This window comes from Crocodylus porosus, unplaced genomic scaffold, assembly GCF_001723895.1.
Source record: "Crocodylus porosus isolate Cpor-Errol unplaced genomic scaffold, CroPor_comp1, whole genome shotgun sequence".
NCBI lineage: Eukaryota > Metazoa > Chordata > Crocodylia > Crocodylidae > Crocodylus > Crocodylus porosus.
This window is the reverse complement of record NW_017728906.1, coordinates 109,180,906-109,204,090: the sequence shown is the minus strand read 5'-3', so window position 1 is coordinate 109,204,090 and position 23,185 is coordinate 109,180,906.

The following is a 23,185-nucleotide window of genomic DNA, read 5'->3' as shown; positions in this document are numbered from 1 at the left end:
AGTCACATCAGCTAATTCATTATTTCTATATTTATTAATTGTTTTTATGATCAGTTTTTACAAATAATTAGTTTTACTAGTATTTCTACTAATACAGGCAAAGCCACATCAGTGCCAAATTGTGCTAGGCATCATACAAATGCCCAGTAAGAAACAGTCATTGCCTTAAGAAGCTTCCATTCCAATAAGACAAGAAATCTAACAGACAGAGAAAAGGAGGGAACACACAAGAAACAAATAGAAAAAGAGTCCTAGAGAAACACAATGACTTGTCCAAGGTTACACAGTAAATGTGTTGCAGGGCAGGGATCAATTCCAAATAGCCTGAGTCCAGTGACTTAAACATAACACTTCTTTCTTTCATTCTTTCTTTTATCCACCTAGAGCTCTTGTTTATACTGTTGCACTTACTAGTGTATACGTTGTAGTGATTATTGTACAGCTTCAGCTGGAAGTACTATTGCTTCTGTGAATAAATGACTGTGGGGACGCGGTAGAAAGTCCATCAGGGAGAAGATACAGCAGCAGAATGTGACTACAATCCCCCTTCCCCCCCCCCGAAAAAGGGTTTATAAGAAGTCAGGATAACTTCTGAATGGAGAACACCAGGCGTGAGTATGATGCCAGGGGTATTGGCAGGAGGTAATGCTTGTAACTTTTGCAGGTGTGGGTCAGATGAAGCCTTCAGTGGATTTTTTAAGCTGGGCTCCCTGAAGTAAAAGAAAAACAGGTGTGCCAGTATTTGCTGCAATCCACTGGGAAGCATCCCCCCTGCGATGCCAGAGCAGGCCTTACAAGTATAGAAAACTCCAATTTGACTTTTCAAATATAGAGTCAATTTTGTGAGAAAGTGTTTAAAACTATGAGGGGTGGAATGGGGCCTTAAGCTACCTATGTGGACCAGTCAGGAATTAACTTTGCAGTTTATATACCACCCACACTATCCAGAAAATAAGCCCTTGAGACTTTCCTTGGAATTAACTGATGAAAACACAACAGAAAATGAGGCTCTAAATTCCAGTGGAAATAATTTTTTGTGAGATATCCAGCAGCTCTTGACTTTGGAGGAATGGAAATACCACAGAAATGGCTATTTTGTCCATAAGCAGAATACATAAGCACATAGGATAAGTACAAAAATAAGGTAACCACAATTTCGGGAACTTCAAAGGATTGGCTTTAGACATTGGTAAGACCAGTTAGTAACCTAAACATACTGCCAGTCACTATTGATAATCCTCTCACTTGTTTCAGTGAAAACATACAGGGTCAAATCTTCACCTGGTATAAGCTGGCATACCTCCACTGATTCAAATAATACTGGATCTAGTTCTGTTCCCTAATGTAGTTCATTAATAGCCTCCTTCCTTGCAAAAAAATGCCCATTTGTTCCTACTCTTTGTTTCCTGAAATTCAGAACAGCACTTCATTTTTCATGCTAGAACTACTTAATTTCCTCAATACCGTCTTTTGCAGGATTCTTTCAAAGACTTTTAGAAATGGCAAATACTTTTAACGAACCAATTCTCTTTGACTCTATTGTTTGACTCCCTCCATGACTTCTAATAGATTAAAAAGTCAGAGCGCCTGTGATGTCCCAATCATATCATACTAATCTATGTTTTATAATTATGTTATTTCAACTAATTTACCTGGTTGTAAAGCTCACTGTTCTGTAAATCCCTGGATCTTCCACAGCATCTGTATTAAAGAAACTTACAACATAGGCTACTCTTTAGCCCTCTGCTGTGGGAGCTGATTTTAATGCTAAATTATATATTTTTGTAAGCAGCTTAGCTACTCTGTTCTCATTCACCTTCAGGAATGTTGAATGAATACCATTCAGTTCTGCTTTTAGACAATAAAACCTGTTCTGGTAGGCTCTGTCTTCACTAGAGTTTTAGCTGTGTCAGCCAGAATCATATATTAGGGAAAGAGGAGGGAAGAATGTGGACCCGAGCTATGGTCTGCCACTTTCTGGGAAGAACTTTTTCAAGCAAGCATGGCTGAATCTTTAGCACATATAACTTAAGAGACATCATTCTTTCGCCTCTAGACTCATCAGACCATTATTACAAACTTAATTTTAAGCTGTTGAAATGCCAGAGCCGTAAGTCCTCCTTCTCTTCATTGAAGTATCCCTTTCATTTTAAAGTTCTTTTCCTCCAAGCAGGAGTTTTAATCCTGATTTTAAAATGCTTGATAATTTGGTAATCTAGTAAATAGCAAACAAAACTCTTGGGTATACCCCCTTGATACTTCCATTGCTTTGAAAGACAAAGGCAAATTGACTGCCAGATGAGAGTTCTCCAGTACATAAATCCTTGTCTGCAAAGCCACAGAAACTTGCACAATGCCTTTATCTTTCCTCTCTTTGACTGTGGTGATATAATGGGGACACTGTGTTCAAACAGCTATTTGCTGGAAAAACTGCAAACACTCCAAAAATTAAACCTAGCACAATTGCATTCAAGCTAATGAAAGCTGGGAATGTTACAGAGGTGACACTCTCCATCTTCAAGATGAGGGTGTATTATAGAACCTGTCATTCTTCTGTACTCTTTGCTGCCAATCTACTGTATGGAGTAGCACTAACAATACCCACTGCCTTCCCAACCACAGGGTTTGTGTCATGAAAGGGCAGCAAGCTGACAAATGGGGTAGGGAGGGAGGGAGTGAAAACACATGATGCCACTTGAACAGGGCTAACATCTTGAGTCTCTCTGTCTTGGGGAGTTGATAACCACTTTAATGCATGTCCTGAGGCAGGACAGTTGACACTTTGACACCAGTAGCCTTAGCTAAAAGATAAACTGACACTGGCGCCTTTGTCTATATTGTCAAACTATATTACAACACTGCTACACAAATATTTTAACCACCTCTCCTATCTCTAACAGAAATGGGCCAGACACCCTATTTGTCTCTTTCTAAAATTCCTTCTTTAAGACTGTCATAATTCTTAAGCTACTGTTTCACCAGTATTTATCTGAAAAAGTGGTGTAAGCAAAACTACTCACAACAGGTATGTTAGAGAGCTATATTTTTACTGATTTCTTGGGAATTCAGTATCCAGAAAGAATTCTCTTCATTGCTTAACATTTGCCTTTACAGTTTAAAGGTGTTTCATGTCAGGTGTCAGAGCTCAAGAGGATATCGACTACAACACATTGTTCAACACATCATTAATTTCCCAGAGAAACTCCATCTGCAAAATGCACCCCCCACACTGAGAGCAAACAATGGCAGTGCTTCACTGATATTTAGTGGTGTTGTATTAGAAAACTGTAAGTCTAGATCATGTAAAATTGAGTAGGGTCACTTTTGTTTAGATTAAGACAGATTAAAATGAGATCCAGCATAAAACTATAGAATACACTACCACATGACTCAATCCATTTTCAGAAGTGTAACTGAAGATTGAAAAACTCAAAAAGAGATGATTTTTTTTTTGTCTCAAGCATCAGTGTGGATGCTAATATTCCCACCGGCTTTAAAGGCAGAAGGAATTTGACCCTAATTAATTTTCTCGGCAAAAATTTTGAAACCAGCAAAGTGGTTTAAAAACCTAAGTTACATTTTCAGAAGTAAGTTAGGTAACTACTAACCTATGTGATATTGAAAGTCAATATCTAAAAATAGGAAAATTGTACTTAAAGTGGTTTCTTAGTTAAAAAGAAACCATGCTTTATGTACAAAAAATGTGCCAGATACAGCGATGGAAAGGATAGTAGTTCTTGAACTGTTTCTGGAAGGCCATCTATTATATGAGAACCCCTGGGCTAGACCACTCCCTGCAAGGCCATGTCATCTGCTCTCCTGGGTCTCCCCAGAGGTCTGAAAATTTGGTGGCAGTGGAGTGATGGAAACATTAATTGCAGCTCCACTGCTGCAAAATTTCCAGACGTCTGCAGAGCCCTGTGGACTGGATGACATGGCCCTGCACACAAGATCATGCTAGTGAAGAGTGGGGCCAGTAGGTGGGACCAGTACGTAGGCTCTAGCCCAGGGAATGGACCCACCACCACTCATTTGGGCTGCAGAGCCAGAACACTGAACAACATAACTAGGGACAGACATTACACATAAACCAGTTTAAGTGATCAGAAATTGGTTTAAACCTGTAGCAGAACAGACATTCAGTGCACATAAACCAGTTTCAAAATGGCCAAAACCAGTTTGAGATAAACCTGGTTGAATGTAGTAATCAAACTTAACTGATTTGGCTCAAAAAGGTTTATGCAATGTCCCAAATCCCTTGCTGGTTTAAGATTAACCAGACTCCCCCAGCATCCTGGCATGCTGTCTGGACTGGGCAGGACTCTCTGCTCCAGCCGCAGGGCTGACCCCTCCCCTCTTCTCTCTAGCTGCAGCAGGGACTGGCCCTAGCGGAGACACCACCCAGCATGGCCCTGTTAAGACAAAGTGGGCAGGGAGTGGGTTAATTCTTCCCTCCTTCCCCTCTTCTTCCACCTCAGCCAGGGTCAGACTGTCTGCTGGGGAGCAGAGGGGAGGGGGCTGCAGTGGTGGCCCCTGGAGCTGGCAGATCCCAGCTGCAAGGAAGGGATGGAGGGAGGCATTAACCCTTCTCCCTATCCCCTTCACCTTCTCGGGGCCATGCTGGCTGTTCCACAGGGTGGGGAGTGGACTCTCCCCGCTCCTCCTCCTCCCCCCCAGAGGGGCAGTGGGAGCGCAGAGGTCAGCTGGGCAGGGTGTGGGCATGTGGGGTGTGAGGGAAGGCGGGGATGTGGGGATCCCCACACACTCCCCCCATGGTGTGCAGCTCCCACTACCTGGCAGCAACAGCAGGTGGGGAGGCCATGGCCAGCACGGGCACAGCTCCGGTTTGCACTGTGCAGTGGAAGGGAGCAGAGCCTGCCTTATTCCTGCAGTTCTGCTCCCTGAGCCTGCAGCTCTAGCACTCACAGAGGAGGAAGCCCCGCACTGGAGCCTGCTGCCTCCTCTGTTTCCTGTTGTGCAAGTCCTGCACTCTGCTGGGAGTGGAGGGAGCCCCACTCCCTGCTTCCCTGCAGAGTCCAGCATGGGGCTTCCCCACTGCAAGTGTGGAGCTGCAGGCATGCAGTGCAGCTCCTGCCAGGGCCTTGTTATGCCCCCCCTCCTTAGCTCAGCTTCCCTGTCGAAGGGAGGGCTGCTCTAGTGCCCCCAGACTTCTGGCTTGAGCCACTGTAGGCATGTGCCAAACAGCTATCCACTTGGAAACTGGTTCACTCTCTGCAGATTAAACTAACCTGTAAAGACTGAATCAATTCAGGCTCAGGCTTTTTGAATGTCTGTGCCTAACCCACAGGTCTAGCCAGATGCCCCTGCAAAACCCGAGAGGTCTTCCATAGACATTTGGAAGAATCACAGGTGTACATTGCTATGTCCTCAAAATACACTCAAAAGCAAGGGAGGAGGATCTTGGTTTTCTTGGCAGTGGGGTGAAACAAACCAGCTTTCCAGAGTTTGATAATATTGTTTGGAATTTTACATTCTGGGTGTCCCAGAAGCCCCAAAAGAAAATCAGGGTCTCAAAATCAAGAAAGCATTGCCTTACAGGTTTTGTTTGCTTTGGTTGAAATCAAGATAGATGAAACTGGGGGGGGTATCACAAAGCTGTAGATAGATGATCCTCGTAAAACAGGTTAGCAACCTACAGCCTGCAGGCTGGATACAGTTTGAGGAACCAGGACTCCAGTCTAGTGGCCAGGTGGTGGGGAGCCTTGCCATGCTGCTCCAGACTTGGGCAGCAGAAAGAAACTGTGGTGAAGACAATCACTGACAGCCACAGCAGCTAGGTCCTGCCTTGGTCATGACCCAGGCCATTGCAGTCTGCTTCTGGAAAAGGTCGCCAATCACTGCCTTAAGACCATCAGCCTTTTCTGACAAGACTTCTCAGATTAATATAGGTTAGTACAACCTAATTCAGTCTGCCACCTAACCCAAAAGCTTATGTCTGTATTTGCCATTTATTTCCCTAGGTACCATAGATATGTAAAAATATGCTGAGATTATTCCTGCATGCAGTATTGTTCCTCATATAAAGACAATTGTCAAAAAAAAGCAAGATTCTCTTCTTGGCTAGAATTCCGCTTGGCACAGGGAAGGATCCCAGGCCCACTTAGGGTTAGGGTTTCTCTACTGTCAGGGCCAACACTGGCTTGATGAATCTGAAAGCTGTGACATAAGGCCCTTAATATGGCTGTGTATATAATTGATTTTCAGTTCCCACATGAGTGTCCTAACTGTCAGGTTAGAGAGCTATTGTTGCTTTCACTCTTTGGCCCAATGACTATCTAAATGTTTTTATATAAAGGGCTGCTTGTACACAACACAGGGGTTTAATTCAGATTAGTTCTCTCTAATTTGAAATGGTGGGTTTTCAAAAAGACCACTTCAATTTAGGGAGAATAAAACCAAACTAAATCCCTATGTTATGTACACAAGAGTGGGGGTCTGATCCTTACCTGGCTCTTTGGCAGGAGTGGGGAGGGAACCACAAGCTGCTGGTGGGCTAAGCGGTCCCTGAGCTGGATGGGGGCCCTCCAGGTGGCACCCACCCACTGGCACCCAACCCAGGTGGTTCCAGGGGGTACTGCAGCCATGGGGGAAAGCACTGGGCCCTCACACAGCTCAGGCAGGCAGGCTCTAGGGAGAAAAAAAGAAAAGTTCAGGCTTACTGCTTTTTTTTTTTTCCTTTAGTGGAGCCTGTCTGCACAGGCTGCCACTGGGTCTCACAGCCCCTGAGCTGCACAGGGCCTGCCAAGCCCTGAGCATGTTGGTTTCCAGTGTCCTGCACACTGTTTCACTTTGTTAGGTAGCAAACTAAAACACCTCAGAAGTGTTTTATCTTGTTATGTACCAAAGTCATGTAAAGTGGAATACGCCACCGAGCATGCAAACAGCAATGCCATTAAAGCAGTGCGAAAGGGCATTTAAGCTGCTTTAAGGGCCAATTTTGTGGCCTGTACAAAGGTCCGAGGTCTATAAAGGAACTGAAGGAGCTCAACCTCCAAATGCCTTATAGCTTAGTACAGTGGTTGCCAAACTGTGGTACACAGACAACCTAAAAATGGTATGCGGAAGGCTGGGGGAAGGGACCGTGCATACCCAGAGCCCTGCAGCAGCCTGCTGCACATGCCAGGAACACAGCACCCAGTGAGTAAGTGTGTTGGGGGCAGGAGGTGCAGATCAAGGCCTCTACGGTGAGGGAGGTAGGGGGGCAGAGGCAGAGGCTGGGGTTAATGGGCCCCTGGGATGGGTGGTGCTATGGTCAGGCATGGGGGGCTCATGTCCCCTGGATCTGTGCGTGAAACAGAGGCAGGCTGCCACTGCATGATGTGCTCTGCACCATGCTGCCACTGGCCCAGGAGCCTTGTGTGACACTATGTGCCTGCCACACACTGGCTGTGCTGCATCCTCTGCCTGCCCAGTGGTGGCAGGCACATGTCATGCTGTGCAGCTCCAGAGGCAGCTGTAGCATAGTGCAGAGCACAGAGGCAGCCCACTGCTTCCCGGGGGTTTTCTCCCCTTGGGCTGGCTCACCTGTTCCTGTGGCAGAACCAGCACAAAGGCAGTCTGGGCCTTTCCAGGGATGTGGGGGAGGAGGGCTCCCCACACTGTCTGCACCCCAGGGCAAGCACTGGGGGCACATGCCCCCCGGAGGTGCTAGCAGGGGGAAGTGGGCTGCGTGCTGGGGTCTGCACCACATGGCACTGCCTCCAGAACTGCGCGGGATGTGGGGACTTCTGGAGGCAGTGGGGTGTGGGGATGCTCCTGCTGCTGCACTGACCCTGGGGCAGGCATGCGGGCACATGCTGCCTGTGCCTGGAGTGAGCACAGCCCCCCACTGCTGCTGCCTGGAGACCACACAATGGCTGAGTGGCTCTGCCTGCCCGGGAGCAGCAGGCAACAGTGTCCTGCCCAGGGAGTCCCTGCTGTGGCCCAGGGGGCTCTTTTTTTTTTTTTTCTGTTTTTTTGCACCGGTCCTGGAAGCACTGCAATACCAGGTCAATGCATGGAGTAGATGCAGCAAGCTCCGGTTCCACGACCCAACACCAAAAAGAATCTGCTCAATATAGACCTCCGATGGAGGACATATCAGAGACAATCACCTGCCAGGTAAACCACCTGATTGATCATGGTGACTCCCATCGGGGGCTCTGCTCTGCTCATACTGTGCTGGGTACACACAGGCCAAGGAGGGAGCCTCCTCCAAGCCTTGTGTCCTGCCCCAGCCAGGTGGCATTCCCTGTGGGCAGGGTGGCTGCACCCCACCCCCGTGGAGCTGTGCAACCTGGGCTGGGCCCCACCTCCTGAGCACTCCCGCTGTGGCCTGAGTCTGCAGAGCCCCATAGCAGCCTTGTCCTCTCCTCTGGCTGCTGCCCTCCCACGAACCTGGCCAGGCCCGCCTGCCTGCAGCACCTCTTCCACATCTGCTCTCCCTGTGCTTCTCTCCCTCTCTGTCTTCCCTCCCTCTTTTTCTCTCTCTTCCCTCTCTCTCTCCCCTCTCTTTATCTCTCCTCTCTCTCTCTCTTCCCCCCTCATCACGACATATTTAACAAAAAAGAATACACAAGAACAAAGGTAGTATATGAAGTTTTATTTATTGTCACCAGGTTTAGAATTTTTACCATTAATTTAGAATTAAACCTGGTATTTACTGGTAAAAAAGAAGAAGCAACATTTATGATTATTAACTATATTAATATTCAGTGTGTCCTGCCATGTATCCTCTTCCCCAGTTTTGTTTTTCTGGTGTGCCTGCACTCCAGCACCTTACAGGGTACACATTGTGGTTTTATCAGTACTCCGGCCAAAAGTTTTGCCTACATTTAGTTTACACTGTCTTTTTTCCAATTTACAATTATTTTATATAGCTATTGTAACTGATAAAACAATGTTTTATGCTTACTAAATGTTTTAATGTTGTTTTATTACATAGTCTATTACATATGTGTACGAAAAATTTGCTGCTGGTACTTAAGGCTGTATCATTTCAAACTGGTGGTACTCAGTCTGCCAGCGTTTGGGAACCGCTGGCCTAATAGTGTGACACCAGGCTGCAAGTTTTTGGTCCACTGAATATTTATACAAAGCAGAACGGTGTCAACAGGAGAGGAGGAGAGCCCCACCCTGCCTCAGATTGCTAATGTAACCTGGTAATTACAGCTGTTTTACATGGAGGAAGGAATAGCACCTAGGTCACCCACACCCTGAGTAAGTACCATTAAGGTGATGGATGAAATAAAATCATCACACCTCTCCTTTGAGTTTTGTGAATCTAGGTTAAGGACAAAAGAACCTAAGAGACTCCCTGCTATATCAGATCACAGGTTTATCTAGCTCACTATCTTGTATCTTGCAGTAGTAAGCAGTGGATGGTGTGACTGATCTGTTCCTGCCCCTCTTTCCTTTTATCTCCAACATTTTTTTCCACTGGAAAATATGTTGGAATTTATGGTGACATCCTAAATCATTTCAGGATGAATGAAACTTCATTTTTTGGGCAAACTTACTGTTTTCTGGAAAAAATATTTTATTTACTGGTTAATCTCTCCTCCATTGGAGCAAATTTTATTTATTGCAATGAAGAAGAGGTACTGTGGAACAAAATTTGGTAGAATCTTCTTCCCATGGTCAACATGATATTTCTGCCCATTGGCCTGTCCTCTACACCGGGGCTGAGAGCTGACAGAAATGCAGATCTGGAGCTAGTATGCTTGTATTCAGCAGAATTCCCATATGCTAGGAGGGTTTTATCTTGATTATCTGCATCCAAAAGTACCTCATCTTGGGAAATTAATTCCCATAAATTACATAGAGAATCTAGCTATATATTTTTCTACTTCTACCCTTTTTTAAAAGGGGAAAGGGGAAGCGAAGGGAAGGGAATGGTAGACATTCTTATCATTTTCATTTATCTCATAATCAAATAAACAGAAACTTTGCCTACCATTATTTTTAATCAAATAAGGACAATGAACATTCCTCAGATGAAGCACTATGAGCTCTGTTTAGCTTCTTTTTTTAAAAAATGCTCAAAATACGATTAAAATTTATTATTTGTACTGTGGAGGAGAGACACCAATGTCAGCGTCCCCTCACAAACAAACACCATGAGCTTCAAGGTGATGGTCATCCAACATCAACTTCACTAGGCTGGCCACATCATCTGGATGTCCAACTCCAGATTTCCAAACCCAGTGTTATTCTCCCAGATCAATCAAGGCATATGCTCAAGATGAGGGCAGGGAAAGTGCCACAAGGACGTCCTCAAGGCCAGCTTCAAAAAATGCAACATTAACATTAACTCACGGGAGATTATTGCCCAGGACCGCCCCAAATGGAGAAAGAGTCTGCTGCAAGGATCTCAGTGCTTGAAACCTCACGACAACAACAGAAGACAGAAAAGCACCCCTGGCAGAAACAAAGTGTTATGGACTGAACCAAGAATCCAGAGCCACCCACTGTACACAGAAACACGTGCCCGAGTTGCAGTAGAACTTGTCAATCCCAGATTGGCTTTGTCAGCCATCTTTGGACCCACAGATAAGGCAATCATGGAAGACAATCATCCTCAACTGGTGAGGGATTACCAATGATAATGAGTATTAAGGGTGGTTGTCACTGGTCAGGAAACCATTGAATCAGGTGCTATACAAACACAGAACAAAAAGATGGCCCTTTTCCCAAAGTATTTAGAACATTCATTACTAAATGCAAAAGTAGTTAATTATTGCAGGATTTATCCACTGTATTATAAACATAAACATGGGCCTATTTCAGCAAATAAGTTTGCTTTGGTAAACACTATTCCCGGGCAATGCAAATGAAGTTTTGCATTTTGAAACATGGAACTGTGTGTGTTTTTCTTTAATGTGGAAATAGTCCTTTTACAGAAATGTTACGGAAGGCAAAATTCAGTGGGAGTGAAACTGTATGAAATGAAACTGACATTTCATGAGAAGTTCTCCAAAACCGAATATTAACTTTTTCAATGCTCTACAGCATGAACTTACAACAGGGTGATTAGAATAAGTAAATGAAAGGAAGTAAACTTAGCTCAATGGTCTGACAGCACCTATGTGGTGTAACAACATGACCAACCGCATAAACATAAGGAAACCACCGTTGAATGGATTTTGGTAACATCCTCTTCCCACAGTCGATAGGACATCTCCCTGCACTGGCATGAGACCTTCATCCATAGTGCAAGGTTACCAATTACCACAAATCTATAGCCAAATGATACAGAAATAGAGAGGAAAGGGTCTTTGATCCTTTTTATCCTGCTACCTAGAACAAGAGGTTCCTATTTATCTTCAGGTTTTACACATCTGCAGGTACTTTTTTAGCTTACCAGTTTTCCTGTGTGGAATATGCATGAATAATAGGTTAAATTTGTCTCAAGGTCTATAACAATGAAGTAACGAACGTATCCCTGAGTCAGGTATGCTTGACTCTGTAGGCCCTCCTTTACTGAAACAGACATTAGCATATAACAAATCATGAAGCTATGTAGAAATGGATGGCACATACCAATGCTTTATGTTCTTCCAGGTTCTTAAAATGTTTATCTGACAGATATTTAATAATGTTGCAGAGGCTTCAGATTTTCTTTTATTTGTCTCATAATGAAAAAGCATTACAGACCTTGTGCATGCAGTTAACTGGTTGAGCAACATAGCTAAACAGATCTTTATAAAGAAGAGGGTGTTGTCTGCAATGTGCAATACTGTTTTTAGTAATCACGGTGTGGTATCCTGTAAGTTTATCATTCACCTTGCTAGTTTGAGTAGGGCATGGTGCCACTGCCAGAACAACAAGAAAACATAGTGTAATAGATGCAACCATGATTTGAGTCCAAACAAATCTAAAGCCAGATTTTCAGTATGTGCCCATTGACTTTGTGCTTTGCTTTCAATAGCAATTGGAGATCTGGGTCACTCTAAGAATTTATTTAATAAAAAATTAGGCCTAAACATGTACTCTTCCCTAAATGCTTCTTCTTAGTGTGCCTTAACATCACTTTCTTTATTACATTTCATAATGAAGGCAATAAAATATTTTGACTACTTACCTATCAATCTTCTTCTGCAAGATTCCCCAAACTATTGCATATCTATTAAATAACCTCCACCATCTGTGAGAAGGAAAATAGTATAAATACAAACATGTTGATCTCTATCCTATAACTTTCCTTTTGATAGCTGTTTCAGAAGGCACTATGATGATCCCACTCACCTTCTAGGGCTCTCTCAGGATCACTCATAAAATCAGTAAAAGAGATTCAGCCTTTTGCCTAAGCATGCAGCCAGCACTTTGTCTGAATTACTATCTCTAGTTCTTTCCTCCCATCTTGAAAAATAGGCAGCAGTTATACAAACAAAAAGAAAATGCTTGCGCCTTACACCTGTGCAATTGCTTAAGCAAGGGAATTATGCTTATTCAAGTTTGCAAATAAGGGTGGCTGATGCAATTTGTGAACAAAAGGAACTATTAAGATAAATTAAATTCTTGCTCTCTTTCCTGCCAGCTGAGAAGCATCCTGTTCCTCCTGCACCTCCTGGGTCTCCCTGCCTGCATCTAGATTTTTCCTTTGGCAGATACGCAGGCAAACCAGCAGGCAAGGGTTGGAGTTCAACATTTCCTCCTTTCCTGATCTCATTAGCATGAGACTCAGACAGAGCTGCTCCATTCAATGTGGCTGGTCTCAGTTTGATTTGGGGTTTCTAAGGGCAGAAAGAGATGCCACCTCTCTGCTGCCATAAACATTTTTACAGTGGTACAAAGGCCAAGTGAGAAGATATCTATACCCCTTGTCACAACACAAACACCAAAAATTTGTAGCTGTGACAAAGGTGGCAAGATTTTATGCTGCTTTATTGCAATAGATGCCTGTTTGCTTTATGGTGTAAGAGCATGTGCAGCCCAAAGCTGCCCATACTCTCCAGCTACCCTAGGCAGGCACTTCCAGGATTTTATGAGCCTGATCCTGTCTACCCCAGGACTTCCTATTCAGGATCGTGCCTCTCAAGCCCCTGCTGTCCCTGCTAACAGAGGCACATCTGTGTAAGTGGGAAACATGCTGACCATTGTACCAAAATACCTGGCCTCTGGCCAACATGGAACAATAGACAACGTGTGTTCACACAATAAAGTGGATCAACTGTGGTTGGGTGTATCCTGCCACAGCTGATCCACTTCATTTGGCAATATCTGTTTATACCCTAAGTCCTGTTCATGGACACTTTGCAACCAACCAATAGCAACAGGGGATATTAGCATCTGATACTGTTCTATTCTAATGAGAATTATGGCTAGCAGTGACTATGCAAAACTCCCTTAGCTGCCAAAGTACTCTTATCTTATAGCCTTCATTTGCTGGTAAAAGTACACACCCTGTACTTTTGTGAACCTGTATATTCATGGGTGTTATTTCTTCTTTCTAGCAAATAACAAAGGGATTGGCAGAGCATGATCCAAACTTCAAAACCTCTCTAAGTTATTTTTCTCTCTTTCAGATAACTTCAGGATAAATGTGGAGCAAAGGCTGAATGAAAGATAGTATGTGGACTTTTCTAAAAATCCCACTAGTTACAAGGTTTTTACTCTTGTACAGTCTTGGTTTAGTCTTGGTTAGCTGTAAGGGGTTATGCTAGGTTTACATGGTGGACCCAAAATTAGAAGCTGGTTCACTATATTTACTAGCATATTGGTGATAATGTTTAACATTTACATAGTTTTCTGTATTTAAACATTGTCTAGTAAAATCTTTGTATGGTCAGTAAGTAGTAGTGTGTTCATCTGGAGATTAAAATGGAGAAATAGAAGCATTTCTATTTTTGTAAGGGGGTGGCTATAGTTCTACTCCGGTACAGATGAGATGAAGCCCAATATATCTATGATCATTCCACATTTTAAGAGAATAAAACACATCGCATAATGGCTTTTAATTGACTCCCCATTACGTGAATGATCTATAATGTATAAAAATGTGCAGACAAGCCATGGTTGTTCCCAAGACAGGGCTCTGGACTAAGAGCAAGGAGATGTCGGTTCTAAATCTTACAAGCCATTTAAGCCCTTGGTGCTTCTGTGCCCCTTCCTATCCTTTATGTAACTTGCCTATTTATATTATAGAAGCTATGGGGCAGGGACTATCTCCTAGTGTGTATCTAGTGCCTGGCGAAATGGACCCCAATTGGAACAACAAGATACCCTTGTAATACAAAAGAACCCAAATATCAGACCATATTACAACATACAATGGTAAACCAAGGTCTTGATGTTATCCCTATTTTTAAAACAAAAATGTCACGTTTGTTACACCAAGGACACACTGCAGTGAGTATAGATTGGTACAAATATGGTCCATCCCAAAACTGCTCAAACATTTTGCTCTTTTCCTTTTGCTGATAGGATCATGTGAGTTTCACTCACATATATTCTGCCTACTGTATTTTATTATCCAGTTATAATATGGCCTTCGACACCAATGATCCAAAGTAATACTCAAGCTGCCAATCAGACATTCACGGTGATTTAGATGTATACAACTCCCCAATTATCCTCACATTACATAAATTACAGAATACTCTACGCCTGTACAGGTACTGAAAAAGTAAAAATCTTCTTTCAGCAAGCCAAATATATGCACCTATATAAATATTACAAGCTTTGGTAGCAAGACAGGGCAGTGTATCCCAATTTCATTAACATCCCTAGGCCATCCAAATTTTTTATACAGCTCTAGACTTTTAAGAGCATTTTTCAGTTTAGAGATGCATTTTGAATATGGCACCAGACACAAATTTCATATAAAACCAAAGTTCCTTAGAAAGCTACCTACATTCAAATCCTATTCACTATCCTTTTTCTTCATCACCATTGATGTCATTTTGTCTTTCTCACTGACCAGGGCCTTTTCTCTCTGAGAACTAGTAGAAAATGTAGAAAAATATTTTATTGTTGAAGCTAACTGCACCGCAATATAATATTCACTGCTTGCCTAAGATTTTAAGGTATATTTCACCATCACCTCAGTTCACCATCTAAATCCCACTGGCTTGCATGGATTATAAATGGTTCCTACACCTGCTGTCAGTCTTTTGCACAGAGATGCAGTCCTCAGTGGCAGCCAATTGTCATTTGCAGGATACATTTACCCTTCCATACAGAGCAACATACACTTACAAGGTAAATAAAACATAGCAACTGAAAGTCCATGGCTTTAAAATTACTAGGTTTTATTGCAACATAGTGACATGGCAATTAGAGATCAAAAAGATCACCTAGATTATCCAGTTTATGTCACTGCAAGAGCTCAGTAGGGCACATTACATACTAAACTGATCCTGCCCTAGATCTTATTCAAAATGCTGAACAGATAAAGTACATTCTTGCAGTTTGCCTTTATAATGGTTGATATCTGTTCTGTTTTGACATGAGGTGTTATGATGTGATTCATGGGAAGAAAAGTTTTCATACTTTGTTTTATCCGTAATCTGAACCTTGCAATGTTTATCAGAATATGGTGTGACCATATTTGCTAGGGATGTAGTTAATTGCAGCACAGATCTTGGATTCTTGATGTAAATAATGTAATAAAAAGTTACTCTGGATCAAACTGATATTTCCCAAAGTGCTTGCAACAGTATTTCATTCTAAGCTACAGGTTGCAGCTGGTCTGTCCCTTGCTGTATGCTGCTAAGTGCTTAGACTGGCACTTTACTATCAGAATAGAACAAATCTAGGCTAATGTGTGTAGTATAAAGAGTCCCAGGGAGCCACAGCTCCTCATTCTCCATCCATTCTTTCCAGTTTTTCTGCTGTTGCACTCCGGATAATTGCAGTTTAATTGGGTGACATGAAATGAAAACTGTGTCCACATTATCCAGGATTATCTCTTTTTCCTGAAGCCTGCCACCAATTGAAAGGAGCCCATTTATCAGTCCAAAGAGCTGTGCTCAGTTGCTTTTACGAGCTGGGAAGAGTGTGAGAACAGGCTAGAAATGGGAGAAAAGGACTTGACAGCTAAGAAAAATTATTTCAGTTGTTTATCATGAGGAAAGTTTATCTGATTCTTTACAAAATGATATGGAGGCACAGAGTGCCGAGCCATGAGTAATGAACATTGACCAAGTTTGCTTCCTCAACTTGATGTGCTCCAGCACTGCCTCCCTTTTGTGTGGGCACAGATCAACTTTAAAAGCTTCTTTCAGGCAGCATGAATGCACTTCATTTTACCAAAAAGAACTTTGTATTGATAGCTAGAAAAAAGGAAGGTTGTTTAAAAAGGAAGGGTAGACAATCAGGACAAAATGAAGAGCTTTCAGTTTCCATTATGAGCATGTCGCTCTATTCTTTTCAGCTGTTTATACATTCCCAGCACAATAATGCCTCTTTGCAGTAATATGTTTCCCCTTTTACACTATTCATATTGAAAAAAGCCCTCACATCATGACCATGGTAATAAATACTATAGAAATGTGGGTATAATGTCAATTTGCATTCTGTGTGAAGATCAAGGTAAACCTAAAGGCCAAAAGAATATTTCACTAATGCTCATTCATCATTCTACAGTTCCAGGTAAAAGAAGGACCTTGTCACTACACCGCAAACCCTTTCAATTGCTAGCGCATTTGTGTGAATATTTTAGCCTAATGCACCGATTGTTAAATAGAAAGAAAGGTCTTTGAAATTGTCTACTGCACTCAAATCCCTAGCTTCACAAGGTCCAGGCAGGAGTGGTTTCTATTCAGAAAGAAATAGAGGCTTTAGTTCAGTAAAGCACAGTGTGTATGAAGGTTACTGAGGATATTATGAGTCATTAAATGAAAGTTTTTCAAGGAAAAAAGCTCATAATCTTTAATGGCTACTGTAAACACACAGTAAACAGCTTACACACATGCATAACATTGTGTTAGCTGTCCTTACACTTCCCATTATCAATCTAATTGAAGGAAGGGTTTTTAGATGTGCAAAATGGAGAATTTACTGTTTCCCCTCATAGAAATATGGGAAATGAGGTGGAAGTGACGTCAAGAAGCCATCTAGTTCATCTCCCTGTCCAAAGGCTGGATCAGTTCTACCCCACCAATTCCTGATGGATGTCTTTCTACCCTAATCTTAAAAGCCTCCAGTAATTTCCAGTGATGGAAACCTTCTACATCATTCTAGTGCTTAGATTAGAAAGGGTTTTTTTTTCCCTATGTGTAATCTAAATCTCCCTTGTTGAAATTTATACCCATTTCTTCTTGGTCTATCCCTAGTAAGCATGGAGAACAATTTGTTACCTTCCTCTTTACAGTACCTTTTCACATATGTGAAGACTGTTATAATATCTTCCCTCAATCTTCTCTTCTTTACACTAAAGAAAATCAGTCCTTTCAACCTTGTCTCATCTTGTCTCAAAGTTTTAAACTTTTAGTTATTTGTATGGGTCTTCTCTGGACTTATTTCCAATTGGCCCACCTCTCTTTTGAACTGGACAGAGAATTGGACTGAGAACTAGACAGGTGGAGCTTTATTAATATTATGGAAGGATTAATGTATGGTTTACATTTAACATTCCTGCCATGTACCCCTTGCCCTCATGTTGTTTTTCTGCCATGCCGGCACTCCGGCATCTTCCGAGGTAGGCATTGTGGTGTTTTTCAGCACTTCGGCCAAAAAACGTTGCCTCCTCCTGCACTAGAGCATGCCTCCCTGCTCAGCTGGAGCAGATAGATTGAGCCAAGGCCAAAGTTAGCGCAACCTGCGATGGGGGAGGAGGGGTTGCAGAGGAAGTGCAAAGCATCCTGGGATGCTGGGGGACTGTGAGTTACCTTGAATCTGGAGGAGATCTGGGACCAAAGTTCAATAAACTGATTTAACCTAAATAAGTTAAGTCTGATATTACATCCATCCAGGTTTATCTTAAACTGGTTTGGGACATTTTGAACGTGGTTTATGTACACTGAACTTCTGTTGTGTTACAGATTTAAACCAGTTTCCGATCACTTATACTAGTTTGTCTGTAATTTCTGTCCTTAGCCACGGAGATAAAATCAGCCTCATGCTTTCAAAACATGCAGTTCCCTAAATAGGAAGATTGACATATTTATTGTAGCTGGACATCATGTATTTAAGAACCAGCATTTTCCAATTATAAACATTAGATTATAAAATATAGGACCCCACCCCTCCTCCTGCTGTGTGACTTCATGCTTGTTTTTTAACGGGTGGTAGAACTGTTTGTCATTAGCCCTGGCTCTAAGAATGTTAGCATAGTTTATGTTTCTGGTTCTGTACATTCTGAACACTGGACTCATAGAAGGTAGAGCCTGGAACTGAGAATTCGTTTCTGGATACTTTCCTCAGCCTTATTAGCAGGGATCCTGGTTTTCCTCAATTTTTGGATTAAAAAATAACCCTAATAATAATCCATATTTTTCTGTGATTAAAATGAAGCACCACTACATATATATCTCTATATTAGTGGTGTTTCATTGTAATGAGGGAAAAATGTAGATTTTGGGTTACTTTATTTAACCAAATATTGGGGATTTTTTTTAAATCAGAGAAAACTGGGATCCCTCCTTAACAGACACATGGTTATAATGACCAAAGAGAAACTACAAAGTGGGACTTCAAGTAGGTTAGCTGCCTCACACGTATTGCAAGGCTTAATTGATTAAAGTTTGTAAAGTATTTTTAGATGCTTACATAAAAGCTGCTTTATAAATATGAATAGCACCGAGTACAACAGGGCCCTGGTCCAGGTCCAGGGCTGGGTCTTCTCAATGCTAAGCTAATACAAATAAATATGGCCTCATGATTCCCTAAAGTTAAAATTCGCTACCAGATCTTTGTATTATATTTTAATAAAGTATGTTTTTTGCTTTCTATTCAATGAATGCATTCCAGCTCATTCACTGTCCATATGATGAAAACCAAGTATATAGGTACATGAACTGCCATGACAGTTTTGGCTATCCTGTACCATAGTAAGATCATAGAATCATAGAAAATAAAATAATGGAAAATTAGGTTTGGAAAGAACCTCAGAAGGCCATCTTGTCCAATCCCCTGCTCAAAGATAGATAAGAGTCAGTTATTCAGTAAATGTTGTTTTATTTACCATTTGAATGAAATATCCAATGCCTGCAGTGTCATCCCAGGCTTTGCATTATACTAGAAATGTCTTTGCCTCTGTGTTAGGCCTATTTATTAGTGGAATCAGTGATCACTAACAGCATTAAAATCTTCCTAGCACCTGCCTTTATTTTGAGAGCATCTTGCTATTTCTGGTGAATTTATGCAAAACTTTTTAACACGTACATTGGAGTACCCTATGAGCTTAGAAGAAAGAAGTAGTATTTAGAAGTCCCATTAAAGAAGTATACACATAAGACAAAGTCTGTGACAGGGAGCCATTTTGGGGCCACATCTCAACATGGTTCTGCCATGACTTGCTCACAAAAACTGGTGTAAAAATGCAGGAGGCTGCCCATTTTAATGCCCTGATGCCAGGGGGTGCTGTCCATGGCTCCATACCACCCCTACACCCATGGCCCATGCCTCACAGATGGCATCCATACTGCACAGTGCTTCACCATGACTAGTGCTCCAGGGTCTCACCAGGACTCTCACTCTCCCCTGGAGCTTGTCGTCACTATGCCACCACATTGTGTATTCAGCTACTCAAAATTCTAAACTTCTGACCCAAACTCGGCCTCACCATGTCTGAGGACTTAGTGGGGTCTCCCTCTGCCCCAAAACCCAGCCTCATCACATCTGAGGGCTTACTGGGGTCTTGGCTTCTGGCCCAACTGCAGCCTCAGGCATCCATAGACTTACCTTGGCCTATCTTCCCCCTTCCCGGGGCTTCAACTTATGCCCTCCTACTAGGGCCTTCCTCCTATACTCTTTCACTAGGGCCTTCTGGTCGCCCTTTCCAGGGGCCACTGGGGTTCTGCATCTGCCTGTGGGACTTAGGCATCACACTGACTTACCTTGCCCCTTCCAGTCTCCCATGCTGAGACCAACTCCTGGTCCCCTCTGTGGAGCTTCTCTAATTATCTGCTCCCTTTCTTACTGGGGCCTCCAGGGTCTTCCACCCCATGGGGCTCAGGTGTCCAGAGATGTGCCTACCCCCCATGCCTGTTCCTAGACCTGGGTAACCCACCACCATGTGGAGGCTGGGGTTATAAAGCACCCTTATCTGCCTTTTACTGGGGAGGCAACTGGCCTAGGATTTCTAGGGCACTGCCCCACCACAGGTGATCCCACCAGCCATCCTTCTACAACAGGGTGCAGTTTTTGGTCATAGCCAGGACCAACGCAGACCTACCTGCTTTGGTCTTATCACTACTGGGCTATATGCTGTTCCTGAGCTGCTCTCTCTACTTTACCTTCTATGGCAGCCTCCTACTGCTGGCTGCCTCTCGCTGGCCCAACTGTCCAAACCCCCCATTGGATGTCTCCTATCCAGATGCTGAATTTCAGCCTCATTCATTTCAGCCTACTGTCTCACTGAGCCTTTCTTCTCCTTGACAGTGATGTCCCCCCACATCCAGGGAAACTTCAGCCTCCTTAGGCTTCGCTCCCACCCCAGACCAGTTGGGGTGCTAGATGGCTCATCATGGCCCAGGCCTGCCCGTCATGTTGGGCTTAATTGCCCTTTGGTCTTCTGGCCCTTGATCTCTTACATTGATCAGTCAGGGTTCGTTGGTCTCAGCCCCACAGTAGCTGCCCTCCTTAGACAACAGGGGATCCCTTCTGGGCCCCATCATACAGCCATCTCACATTGGGTTTACTTAGAGCCACAGAGATCTTAATAACCCAGCTCTATGCTCAGTTTGGCTCCTCTGAGCCCCAGGCCTCATCCCTGCCTGTTCTAAATAAGGGGCTCACCTAGCCCCTGTGTAGGCCTGCAAACAATAAATCCCTTCCCAAGCTAGGCCTTGTTCTCTTTAGGCCCAAAGCCTTCTTTCTGGGGCTTAGACCCTCCCTGGACCCCTAGGAACCCTCTCCATCCTCATAGTTACCACCTAGACCTCCAGGTATACCTGAAAGCAATAGATCTCAAGCTGGAGATGTTATCGCAGCAGCAACTGCTGGCTTTACCTGCCATAGCCTGCTCTTATGCTGCAGCTCTACAGCTCAGCCCCAATCAGGTGGCCAGCTGGGTGTCTTGTGACCACCTGATTGCCTCTGCAATCACCTGAAGGCTGCCACTCATTCTGCTCAAGCCCTTAAAGCAACAGGCATCAAAGATGCACTGCCATAAAGTCCTTTTTAATTTTGAATGTTCAGGATGTACAAGGTATGTTTCCTATTAAGGAAACTGCTCTCTCCTTTTCACTGAGCTATTAATACTTTTTTTTAAATTGGGGTTACTCATCCCATTTTACATTCAACATGCTGCCATTGAGAAGTAATAAAAAGCCACACATAAATCATCTTCTTTCATAATAGTTTTCTGTAATGCGTCCTTTGTCTGGACCTCGGGAGTCCAGTCCATTTTTCATCCATTTTCTATCTTTACATATTCAACACTGTACATTAAGTACTAAGTCTTAAGGTATTGTAAACTGGGATCACACCATTGAAGGCAGTGGCATCATGCTGATTTGTGCCACAGAAAGAGCCGACTTCATTTCTTTTAGACCTAATAATCTGAAAATAAAACACACCTAAAAGCTTTCTATTATTTTTTATATGGACTTCACAGTTGTGACACTTTAAGAAACTTAATAAGATATGGGCTTCTGAGGTATTCTTTTACATCCAGAGAGTGCACCTGTGCACTGCTTAGCTTTACAAACAATAAAATGGACACACAGCGGATATAGTTTAAACATTTCAAAATATGTTTCCCTTCATGTCCCAGGGCCTCATAAAACCAAAACAGAAGTCAACAAAGAGGCCTAAAGAAGTCAGATTCAAACTGCAGCAGAATGCCCCCTTCCTTGATAGACTGTGATACCATACACAAGGGGAGTTCTGATATAAAAGCTTATATGAGAAGCATAAAAGGGCTTATATATGCTACCAACAGAGCATTTATTCTTTGCATGAATAAACACCCCCTTTTCCACTTATTTCCAATACTTGTCTGTAATTATGGATGATTGTAACTACACAACATGGTATCAGTAGATTTGGAAGGGAAACTACTAATACTATGTGCCCAAATGTTTGGCTTTCCATTCTTGATAGTCATGAACTGTGAGCATCTAGCTTGACATCTCAAAAATCAACTCAATGCATCTTTCTTTAAGGACAATAGCCTTGTTTACAGTAGGAAATACCATGTATTAAACTCTCAGAATGGGGCCTTGCCCATTTGAAGTGAATGGCATTTTTCCTTTCTCTTCAACAGGCTGAGGATTCTGCCCATAGTGTAGACAAGGCTGTGTGAACATTGTGCCTGCTTATTTTAATAGATGACATGATGTCAAACATGATAATCTTATCCACACCGAATGTCAACCATTCCCATCTAAAGTTAATTAACAGACATTTCCAGTATGGATAAATCCAACAGGAGTCTTTCAATTGATTTGAATGAAAGATTGGGTTCCAAATGGACTGTAATAGTCTGTTTCCAGCCTAATGTTTTTATGATGGCCCTGATTCCCTGTCTTTCTAACATTCAGTTAGAATTTTATCTTAGTTTCAGAGCTGTTCACCTCTCATTCTGGTGCTCTATTTTTCAACGTGATGTTCACTTCTTTTGTGTTTTTGCATTCAGTATGTTTCATTTGACTGATAATAGCCACTGTTTTATCTTGAGCTCTACATACCAGTTTGCTGTAACAGGATTGCTTTACTACCCCAAAGTGTGTGAGGATTTAAGCCACAGGTTTTCTAGCCTTTGAAGTGCCTGCAGGTTCCTCCTCTGAAGTGCCCTTTTCTATTGCTGCAGTCAGCACATTTTTCCTGTTTCATCTCATTTTCCTTTTCCCATCTCCCCTGTTTATGCCTGAGGTGCTGGTTGTGACCTCTGGCAGAGTCATCTTATTCATTTTTGGTAGTCAGCAAGTTAGTCAGTGGGGATTTTACTGAAGTAACTAACAAATTGCCCATCAAGAATGACAGGGTGGGGAGGTGGGGATGGAGCCCCCCCATCTGGCCCCGTGCCCTGCCCCGGCCCTCCCTGCCGCTCCACCCCCAGCCCGCTCCTGGCACTTCA